Source organism: Watersipora subatra, chromosome 3 (genome assembly GCF_963576615.1).
Source record: "Watersipora subatra chromosome 3, tzWatSuba1.1, whole genome shotgun sequence".
In the NCBI taxonomy this organism is placed as follows: Eukaryota; Metazoa; Bryozoa; class Gymnolaemata; order Cheilostomatida; family Watersiporidae; genus Watersipora; species Watersipora subatra.
Window position 1 is genome coordinate 21,943,424 of NC_088710.1, and position 10,093 is coordinate 21,953,516.

Sequence of the window (10,093 nt, forward strand, 5' to 3'; positions counted from 1 at the left end):
TCAAAAGCTATAAATTTATAAATGTAATAAGAGAATGTCTATATACATAAATGTAAATATAAAAGAGTGAGGACTAACTGATATTTATAATTTTACACGATAGTACAGAAATCTTACAGTAATCTTACAAATGTCCAAATAAGAATCAAGGAAACATAGTGTAGCTGAGAAAAAGTTATCTGAGCAGCTGCAATAATATAGTAAAGAACTAAATGCAGATGTGAAATATGTAGCAGATATGTAAACTACGAAACAGATGATTTGGTAATGATACAATTGCAAGATACAAAATGCAAAAACCAAATAAAAATCGTTATGACCAAATAAATAGCAGTACAACAGTCACCAAATATTTATTTAGAAATGTTTGTTGAAATGGTTTGGCAGAAAGCATCGTGTTTATAGGGGCATGGTAATCCGTAAGCGCAATTTATCAATAAGTACGCCATTTAACAAAAATTTATTCATTTTATCTGTTTGCGAAACCATTTTTACCAAAACAAATAATGCTGAACTCGCCATGGCGAGCGTCGTACATCTTTTAATGACGTATATTATGGGTACACAAATCGTCAAATTGTAAGCTCGAGATAAAATCTTGTTTATCTCTTAGGACGGAACAAAAGAGCCCTAACGAAAAAAGACAAAGAAGCGTCGTGTTGCATATACTTAGCGTCTTAGATCCTAAAATATTTCTTAACAGGGCATCATAACGCGTGGGTGCATTGCTAAAATAATTAGCCTTTGCATGGGTCTTTGGGTATAGGTATTATGTGGCTCAGTGGTAAAGTTACTGGATTTAAACATTGCGATACCAATCTCAGGGAGTTCAAATCCTTGAGATTATGGAGTTTTTATTCCAAGATCTTATTAGGTATAGATGGACATATACTGTACAACGATGAAAAACTCTGAGATATACGTGTATAGATATCTATGTACATGTACATGTGTTTTCAAACTCAATATCACAGAGCATAACAATTAAATTTTTCTCTTTTACCTAGTACTTCTACTAACCATATGGAATAAGTATCCTAATACTGATTATCAACACACTTCATTGCTGGTTAATTTGTTAACAACCCCAGGTCATGATGTGATACATATTGACTTTTTGGCTTCTACATAAAAGGTATTAGCTTTGCATAATGTTCTACGCAAACATCTGCCTCGATCACGAGTTATAAAAGTGAGTTACTCAAATTAGGTCCATCCTCCTTACAAAGGAACAATTATCTCAGTTAAATGTAAAACAGAGTGTCTGTTGTTTGAAGGTACTTAGAAAGACTAGCCTTATAGCCTCAGCAATCAAAATAGAAGCTCATGAACTTATGTTAGACCAGGACAACTATTAGCATAGAATATACTGGTACATACAATGAGAATACATACAATCTCAAATAGTGCACTCAAAGGCCCCGTTATTATATAGTTGCCTGCTATGGACTATGCAATATGTGTTACAATGAACATTTGCATGTTGCTCATTAACGCGGAAGTTTTGTTTAAAAAGATAAATTCTACGCCAGAGCTTATAGTTACACGTTTTTGTCTCACTAAAGCCTGGTTTCTATAAGACAGCGCAATGATCGTGCGCAATGCATTTCTTGGGCTGCGATGCAGTGTTTCTATATCGCGCGTAGGCGCCATGCTTGCATTGGACAGGGCGGGTAATTTCCTTACTTTTGCGTAGGAGAGACCGATTTCTTCGGAAAAACAGCCTTTCGTTGCGAAATTGCGCTGTCATATGGAAACCAGGCTTTAGCAGGACGCTTTTGAAATAGGAACGACTAATGTGTGGAAAATATTTAAAATGGATTAGCTCGCATGGTTTTTGCTTCCGCCTCATTCGCAAGTGGCATTTCCATTTTTCGCAAACATGAGACATTCGATAAAATTTTGCGAGTAACAAAATTGACCTGACTTGCGAGTTTATGCCGGTTTCCTCTTGCGGATGACCAAACTTGCAGACTAGCTACATCATGGAAACTGATATACTGCAAGCGGTATAGTATTTTGGTCTAACCAAGAGCAAACATTTGCTGACACCTGTGGAGTGATAATTTATTTGTACCAAGTGATGCGTTTACTAGCATAACCTCTAGTAGAGATACAGTAGCTCACAAAGTCCATTGGTCCAGCTAGCTATTTTGAATACATTTTGTGTGCAAAACATTCCTAATTCTACAGCTAGTATTAAATTAGTACTTTGGTTTACAGCTAGTAAACCAAAGTACTAATTTAATTTTCTTTGTTAATTATGTACGCCAGGGGCTATGTAACCTCCACCAATGTTTTGTGACTTTGATTAGCGAGTTTACGCGGTGATGAGTCACAACTGTCAGGCCTGGTGACACAAACCGACCGACGAAAAGCATCACTAATGCATCAGTTAGATACTTGCGGTGGCTACACACTGACGCTACGTAACGGTGCATCATGCGAACAATGAGACTTGGCCCAGTCTGGTGAAGGCTGATCGTAGATTCAGTAACTTTTAATCCCAGAATGTTACTCAAGTGAAATAGAAATATTTCTATTGTAATATGTATGGTAACGTGTTATAAAATGTTGCAATTTGTAACATCAATAATATGTTATAGTACTGGCATTTGTGTAGCTATTTGCAATTTTATATTTTGTTGAAAGAAGCTGTTAACAATAAAAACAATAAAGTGTGACAATACTTCAAGTTTATAACCTAAATTGAGCTATAGTAATTAGATCAACAACAATTTGTGGTAGAAATAGCATTTGCACAGCTTTTTACATTACCTACTACATTTTACTCCAATAAAACTGCTATCCATTAGCGATAAAAGCAGCCAAGTACAAAAAAGCTTTAAATTTGTGATATAAATTTAACTACAGAAAAAAGATCTTAATATTTAATCAACAAAGAATTTATCAAGAATGCTTCATAAACAGTTGCAATTTATACCAGCGGCTATCTCATATATGTTACAGAAGAGAATATCTTCATTCACATATAAATATATAATAATTGTTTGTGCGAAGGAATGTTGTCATTGTTGGATGTTGGCCAATCTTGGATGTAGGCCTAACTAACATGTGTTGGAAATTAATAAAGTCGAATAGAGATCACAATAATCAATTATTTCAGCAAATCAGAGGTGCATTGGTTTAATCTCTATCGATATAGACCGACATGTTAGTTTTGAAAAGACGCAGCAACAACATGTTGGTCATGCAGGCGACATATTTGGTCAGGCGTGTAGCTAGGCGGCAGGTGTGTAGCCAGACCTTCAGAGACATAAAAGACAGCAAGATTTCTTGCAATTCCTAGTGGCTTTGCTGAAACCAATGATTATTAAAAACAAGTGGTAAAGTCGTTCAAGGGATTAATAAAGTGGCGTTACACTTTGTCACATTATAAGAGGGGATAACTCCAAAATTAAGTTTATTTTGTGAATGGCGCAAAACTAGCCTATTGTCTAAAATCATTAGTAAAAAACCTTTGCTGGCATGATGGAAATTCATAGTTCTAGTTGTAATAATTTTATAATGTATGTACATGTATATCGACCTTGGTCAGTTAAACTTGTGTCATGGACACTGGCTATGTGATTAGATCAAGCTGGAATCATCCTATTTATCTCAACCAAGTTAGCTTCCCAGCAAATTTATAAATGTTGGCTTGGCTTGCTGTTTGTCGCTTTCTGCAATGACTTGCATCTTAGCGATGTATGCTTGGGTCAGACAGTATGGTAGAGAAGAGGTGACCCTATTCCCAGTACCTGCCACTTCCGGAACTGTCAGATTAACCTGAAGGGATGCCAGTGCAACACGTCCAGTCTGACAGAGCCAGGTAAACATTAATGTATTGAGATGGCTAGAGATGTTTCATAAAATGGAGGTTAACTTTATTTTCAACTAAGACAAATTGTAAGCTAAGTGTGCTTCATTGCCTGAATAAGCAAATCATATGTTATATAAAACTAGGTGATGTTTGCCATAATGTTTAGAAGTACAATTCAATAATCATATAGCTTTGTAAACTGGCATATGCATGTTTAGGAAAATCATTTGGTCATGTAGACAACTCTATTTTAAAATAACTAGATTGTAAAGTTTTATATACATTTAAATGTACACTTACATGTACATTTTACATTTTATATACAGACACATCACCCTTTTGTAAAAACTCGACACAGAACCAAATACAGGGAGCCTCTACTTTCGAAAGATTACAGTTTCCAAAATTTCATGTAAAAAAATGTTTTTGGTAGAAATTTTGCTTTGGCTTATAAAAGATGTTTCTAGATCTCTGTTTCTTTTGTAATTTGACAATGACTGTCTTACAGTTTAGGCATTGTCACTGACTTTCATGCAGATCCTCGCATGTACAAATTACACCGTGTCTGTGTATTTGCTAGTAAAAATCGGCACACTGCATGTGTTGTTTGCATTAGTTGTATAATTGGGAGTTATCGTTTACCACATACAGTGTAGGACAACTTTTGTTTCTAGCTGTTGAAGTTCTGTGTTTTTGAATGATGACAGCTTTTTAGTTTGTGTAAATGTAAAAACTACTTAACGTTCATAAAACCTTTTTTGGGAGTGAACCAAACAAAGAAAACAATACAACACCCTACGCTTCTGACCGGCGTCCTCCCAGTCCCCGCCATCTTCTTTTAGCCAAAGGTAAGCAAACAAAACATTCATAGTTATTATTCTTCATTTTTCTGTTATTTCGTTTTTCCGTGTAGTCGTATAATTCCAACATAAATTTTTACAAGTTTGCATAATTTGTACAAATGCTATATCCAAGTTTTTTGGAGTTTGGAATGAATTAGAGCATTTATGTGGTTAAATGAGTTTCTACTTAAAACAATTTTTTACTTAAAAAACAGCTTCTGAAACTAATTAATTTCGTAAATTAAAGCTCTACTTTATAGAGTTGATTTGTACACAACCACAACACCGTCGCAACAGGTGAATACTGCAACCACAACACCATCGCAACATGTGAATGCTGCAGCCACAACACCATCGCAACATGTAAATGCTGCAACCACAACACTATAGCAACACGTGAATGCTGCAACCACAACACCATCGCAACATGTAAATGCTGCAACCACAACACCATAGCAACACGTGAATGCTGCAACCACAACACCATAGCAACACGTGAATGCTGCAACCACAACACCATCGCAACACGTGAATGCTGCTCAAACTTGAGTATGAGCGGGCAAACAAATTGATTACAAAGAGAATGCTGTATAAGTATATAATTGAAATGAGAATATAATATGGTTTTAATATAATTATAATGCTAATGAGACTAATATATAATATTTAATATGCAATGTTAACGAGACTACACTACAAAGACTCCAATATCATCAGGATGGAGATAGTGCCCAAAATGACACGGGAGTTAAAGCGCAAGTTTATGAACTCGCTAAACACAGCATCTGGCAATTTTATACAATACTGTAGAGATGCTTGGGAAGTCAGCAGTGTCAGTTGATCTGCAGCATCAACTTCACACTAATGCGCGTTTGCAGTACACACGTATGTTCAAGTTTTGAAGAATACACACTCATCGTATGCATGAACTGATGGGTAATGCGTCATGGAATTACATTGTAAATGCACAGTATATCGCAGTAGGCAATTTGCAGTGGCAGTGAATGTCTACTGTGCATTAGAAAATTGAAATGCGTTGTAAAAGTACTGCATACTGCACTGCCGTGAGGGAGTGCTGTTCTAATGCGTCACAACCCTGCTGTCATGTCCCCAAAATAATATTGAAAACTATTAGGTATGTGACAGGAGGACAAAAGGAGATAAACTCCTTGAATCTAGGAAATGAAGATGGGTTGAGTGTTGCTACGGATACAACACTGCATTCTTCATTTTAGCATTTTTCATTAGTAGAGTAGCTATGAGACATTCAGTAGACTTTATATATTAACTACTCTCTTTATATATATAGTTTACGGCGCGAAGGAGTATAAACATGCATAAAAATGTATTTTTTTAGCCTTGAAATGTTTTAAAAATTTTGCTATTAGCTGAAATAGACAAACTCGTTTTGGAACTCAAGCAATTTATTTTTTGAACATCTTTCTAAAGCAAATTCTTATCGAAAACTGCTGCCGAACTGTGCTGCTTGCTAATACAAACACATTAAGTTATAACTTGTTAAACTTGCTTGAGTTAGCTGTAGACAAACTCTGAATGAGTTGGTGACCCTGAACAAAAGCAGTTGCGGTTGGTTTAGGATGCCTTTAGGCTGAAAATGTCATTAGTGATTCATTTATAATAAACCAGTACAGAAAACTGATACTTCTCAATGCTTTTTTGATAACATAGGCCTACTATGTAGCTGTGCTACCCTGTGCTACCCTGTGCTACCCAGCTTATAAACAATGAGAGGTAATGAGAGTGGTATCCCACTTGCTATTAGCCTGGCACATTGCAAATAGATAATTCGAGTAAGCTTACTATTAAGAGCCACTTCATCATTAAAAGGTGCTGAAAACAGCTATTCCACTCTAGACAGCTATAATATTTCATGAGATTTTGGCAATAGCTTTGTCAATAGAGTCACCATGATAACAGACTGGCAGGATTTTTTAAATTTTCTATCAGATATTCCGCAGGTAGCTGTTTAAAATGCTGATTCTCAGAACCAGACGGAGTGTTAAAACAAAATTTTTAGCGACCTGGTGGAAAGCATTGCATGAGCATACGCTTATGAAATCTGGATAAAATCAGTTAAAAATGTAGAAACGCATAGTGGCATTTCCGCAGACTAACAGACAGACATACTGTGATAAAGTTGAGTTTATTAATTTAATCCATATTGTAAGCTTTGCTCACAACGATACGAAAATCTATCACTGCTGTTTTACCTGACGCATCCACAAATAGACTTCACCTCAAGCATATATGTTAGCATCTATCACAACTGTGTTAGGTCAAGATCTATTATTGGACAGACAACTCTACTGCATTGGAGATTCCATGTGGACATTGCCATTCAACACTATATTTATAGCAGCCAAATAAGTTTGTGGCCCTACCGATAGGCAGAAAAAATACTTCCAGTTTATGATTGCATAACTAAATTTACATTGACAGTAATACAATCAGCAGTTGACTTTTTGGAACATTCCTGTTTACACCCCCAATAGTGGCTGGTTGTTATTGACAATGACTGATTCACCACTTAGGCAATGGCATGTCTGAAAAGACACTGTGTTAGCAAATGCCTCTGCAAGCCTCGTGTGGGTATTTAGATTATTGCCTGTATTCTCTTGGAATAATCAGTGAACCAGGAGATCTCCTTAACCAATTATAACAACTTCTGCCTCTACAGTAGACACCCCAATAATGTAAATTCCTCATAACATAAATAATTATGCAAATTTTTAGCTCTGTATTACATAAAAAACTCTACATAACTTGAAGTGTCAAGTTGATGCAAGTTCTCAAACTCAGTTTGAATAACGAGAGTCCCATAATTAGCCTTTGAAATATCGTTTCCTCTATTGCCGCACTTGGGAGAAAACACAACGCATAGGGTATCTATATTATAAATACTAGTATCCTAGTAGTCTTGTGTGCCGTGAGAGATCGTCAGGTTTGCTGACAAAAAGGTAGAGCATGAGAACTTATTAAATTAAAAAGTTAAGTTTAGTTTTCTCCTGTTTGAAGAGCCAAAGGGGTGAGTTGGGGAGGATCTTACAACGAGTTAAGATATTTACATGTATTTTACAATTCATATAGTATAAAATCCCTCTAACATAAACCTCCTCGGAATGTACTGTTTACGTTGTAGGGGCGTCTACTGTATTTCGAATTTCTCAATCCCAAATGCTAATCATTTTACTTGTAATGTTACAGCAATGTCATCAGCCCTTGTTGAAACACACATATAGAGATGATGCAAGCGGATGCAATAGCATACTTCCATTGACTAACACATTGCAAAATGCTAAAATGTTTTTCACACACCCTACGTAGGGAATCAACAGGGCTGAAAGGCCAGAACTATTAACCTGATCAGATGTTAACCTGAGCAAGCTGTTTCCCATTTGGTTAACTTGATCAACTAAAGCATGCATGCTTTACAGAATGTATTTTAAACTAACACTAATAGTTAAAAATTACATGTTTGTTAAAATACAAAAATTATATTAATTTAAACACATTGAATCATAGTCATGTAGATACAACAATGGCCTCTAATCCTAGACCGTATTAACAACATTCAATTGACTGTAACAGCACTTACAGCACAATTCATTTAGAACTGAATATCATATTGCAGCTCCAAGATTGTAAAACTCACTGGAAAAAAAGAAATGAAGCAGTAAAGTAAATAAACTATAATAAATAGTTTTTACACTTTTTCATAGATGTAATGTTTTAGATGTACCTGAAGAAACATAGACCTAATGGTTGATGTAGACCAAGCCTGATAGAGTGTGTATATTTGTTATGAATAGAAAAACAGCTAGTTTTAATATCAAGCTCTTGTTTCTGATAAGAAGTTTGATTGGTGATAGAATGGTACAGCTGGTAGTGTGCTTGAGTCTCAATCTGCAGCCCTTGGTTCAATTCTCATGGGAGGAAGTTTTTCTTTAACGTTCTTAGTTTGGTTTCAGACGGATGGACGAACGGATACTGTTCTTATTATTGTATAGCTTGTATGAATACTTATTACACCTAATGATCTCTCATGATGCACTGGTCTTTACTAGACTATAATAAGAGCCATTGGAGATTGAGAAAAAATTGCATCAGACAGGATTTGAACCAACAACCTTCAGCACAACCATCCAGCTGAATATCATCTGTACCAATCTTTCATCTTCAAGATTTTAAAATTGTTGGGCATATACTTATTCTCTGCGATTTATCACTGCACCTGACTACTTGTCACACACACTAGACTGCCAGGAAACTTGTATACATATAAATCAAAGAATACAAAGTTATCATCGTTGTTTAGCCATTCTCCAAATAGAGGTCTACGGTCTGACTGACTCCATCCTCTCTCAGTGAAAAACAATACATACCGGTAGTTAATACAAATGACTTTGGGTCAAGAAGTCACCAACTACTATATTAAAACCTCATCAGCATTCAAGAGGTAGTGCCTACAAAAATATTTACATAGGTGGTAAGTTTTCTTTAAGTTAGCAGAGCATTTTCTACCTAGAGTTGAGTCCGTTCTAGTAAGGTAAAGCTTAGTAGGTCGTTTCATTTTTTGATGAGCCATCATTTTATACAACTACACTTTGTGCTGTTTTGTGTTCAGGTAATTTTTTTCATATTAGTATACCGTAAAACCTCTATTGAACACCATGGCGCTCTATTTTTCAACCCTTCCTCTATAATCGTGGTGGTCAGTTGGAAGTAGCGTTCAAATAGAGGCTGGCATTCAATTAGAGGTTTTACAGTAGTTAGCTAGACAATTTATCACTTACAGTGGTATATGTAGGCTTAACAACATGATAAATTTAAGGTAGAAAAGTAAAAAACTTTTCTAGACTTCTATAAATTTTTCTAGAATTTTGTTGAAAAGTTTTGTTCAGTACTGCAGAAAAATATCCAAAATACAAAAATGCTAAAAAATCAATATTTAATTTAAATGTAATTTTAGTATTCAGTGCTTACATATTGTCTTTCCACCTGCATTAGCTAACCTATTGTTCTGTGTTTGGTGGTAATGCTATTCGCTCGTAGATTTGAAAGATTGGTTGATGCTTTCAGTATGGCCAGCATATAAATATGCCTATTGTAATGGAAACTCTATGGACATATTTTAGCCTTAGCTTTATACAGCTTTCATAAAAATAAGATCCTTGTGCACAACAGAAAGCCTTCGCCTAATAATTTACATCCCACTGATCATATTTGCTGTGTATACAGTACTTGTAATGGCCAATTAGAAGCACAAATCCAAGATTAGGGCTGCGACGGTTCGATGCAAAACGTCGATACAAAATGCAAAGTGGTAATAAAATGTTTTTACTAGAAATAAGACCCTTTAAACATTGGTTTGCTCTGAAACTAAGGATAGCCTCATGTTGCACTTTGG